The following is a 2,282-nucleotide window of genomic DNA, read 5'->3' as shown; positions in this document are numbered from 1 at the left end:
TGGAGCAACAATTTGGAATAGCTCCAAGTGGAACGTGGTAGCAGCATCTATGATATAAAGTTTTGCGAAATACATAGGGATCCGAATATGGCAAGACCTGTTGACTACAACCTCTCTCACAAGCATAACATGATCAAACCCATAACTGATTGAGTATTAATCACATAGTGATGTGAACTAGATTAGTGACTCTAGTAAACTCTTTGGATGTTGGTCACATGGCAATGTGACATGTGAGTGTTAATCACAGGGCGATGTGAACTAGATTATTGACTCTAGTGCAAGTGGGAGACTATTGGAAATATGCCCCAGAGGCAATAATAAATTAGTTATTATTATATATTTCATTGTTCATGATAATCATTTATTATCCATGCTAGAATTGTATTGATAGGAAACTCAGATACATGTGTGGATAAATAGACAACACCATGTCCCTAGTAAGCCTCTAGTTGACTAGCTCGTCGATCAATAGATGGTTACGGTTTCCTGACCATGGACATTCGATGTCGTTGATAACGGGATCACATCATTAGGAGAATGATGTGATGGACAAGACCCAATCCTAAGCCTAGCGCAAAGATCGTGTAGTTCATATGCTAAAGCTTTTCTAATGTCAAGTATCATTTCCTTAGACCATGAGATTGTGCAACTCCCGAACACCGTAGGAGTGCTTTGGGTGTGCCAAACGTCACAACGTAACTGGGTGGCTATAAAGGTACACTACAGGTATCTCCGAAAGTGTCTGTTGGGTTGGCACGAATCGAGACTGGGATTTGTCACTCCGTGTAAATGGAGAGGTATCTCTGGGCCCACTCGGTAGGACATCATCATAATGTGCACAATGTGACCAAGGAGTTGATCATGGGATGATGTGTTACGGAACGAGTAAAGAGACTTGCCGGTAACGAGATTGAACAAGGTATCGGGATACCGACGATCGAATCTCGGGCAAGTATCGTACCGATAGACAAAGGGAATTGAATACGGGATTGATTGAATCCTCGACATCGTGGTTCATCTGATGAGATCATCGTGGAACATGTGGAAGCCAACATGGGTATCCAGATCCCGCTGTTGGTTATTGGCCGGAGAGTTGTCTCGGTCATGTCTGCATGGTTCCCGAACCCGTAGGGTCTACACACTTAAGGTTCGATGACGCTAGGGTTATTAGGAAGACTTGTATGTGATTACTGAATGTTGTTCGGAGTCCCGGATGAGATCCCGGACGTCACGAGGAGTTCCGGAATGGTTCGGAGGTAAAGATTTATATATGGAAAGTTGTTGTTCGGGTTCCGGGAAAAGTTCGGTTTTTTCCGGTATTGTACCGGGAAGCTTCCGGAAGGTTCCGGAGGGGTCCGGAGGTCCGGAAATAGTTCCACCACGTCCAATACAGCAGAATGGGCTTTAGGGGGGCGCCCTAACCTTAATGGGCCAAGGGCACCAGCCCCCCCAAGGCCCATGCGCATGGGAGAGGGGAAACCCTAAGGGGGAGGGCCTCCACTTGACTTGGGAGGCACTCCTCCCCCCCTTGGCCGCCGCCCCAACCCTAGATGGGATCTAGGGGGGCCGGCCCCCCTTTCCCCCCACCTATAAATAGTGGAGGGGTGGGAGGGTGGCCACACCCTTGAACCTGGCGCAGCCCTCCCTCCTCCTACCTCCTCCTCCTCCTCCATGGTGCTTGGCGAAGCCCTGCCGGAGAATCACAAGCTCCTCCACCACCACGCCGTCGTGCTATTGGACTTCTTTCTCAACCTCTCCCTCCTCCTTGCTAGATCAAGGCGTGGGAGACGTCTCCGTTCTGTACGTGTGTTGAACGCGGAGGTGCCGTCCGTTCGGCGCTAGGATCATCAGTGATTTGGATCACGACAAGTACGACTCCATCAACCCCGTTCACTTGAACGCTTCCGCTTAGTGATCTACAAGGGTATATAGATGCACTCTCCTTCCCCTCGTTGCTAGATTACTCCATAGATTGATCTTGGTGATGCGTAGAAAATTTTGAATTTCTGCTACGATCCCCAACACATCTTCGTGGGTTCTGGATTCTGGAGCCTCCTTTCATATGTCTTCTGATTCTTCTGTGCTGTCTTCCCTTCAACCTCTTGATTCGCCTGTTAATGTTTCTTACTGCCGATGGCACACCTCTTCCTGTTACTAGTCGTGGTCTTCTTTCCACTCCATCTTTCTCTGTTCCTAGTGTTTCACATGTTCCTCGCCTTACCATGAATCTTTTTTCCGCTGCCCAACTTACTGATTCTGATTGTCGTGTCATTCTTCAT

This window comes from Triticum aestivum, chromosome 2A (genome assembly GCF_018294505.1).
Source record: "Triticum aestivum cultivar Chinese Spring chromosome 2A, IWGSC CS RefSeq v2.1, whole genome shotgun sequence".
Taxonomy (NCBI): Eukaryota; Viridiplantae; Streptophyta; class Magnoliopsida; order Poales; family Poaceae; genus Triticum; species Triticum aestivum.
This window is presented reverse-complemented; position numbering follows the sequence as displayed.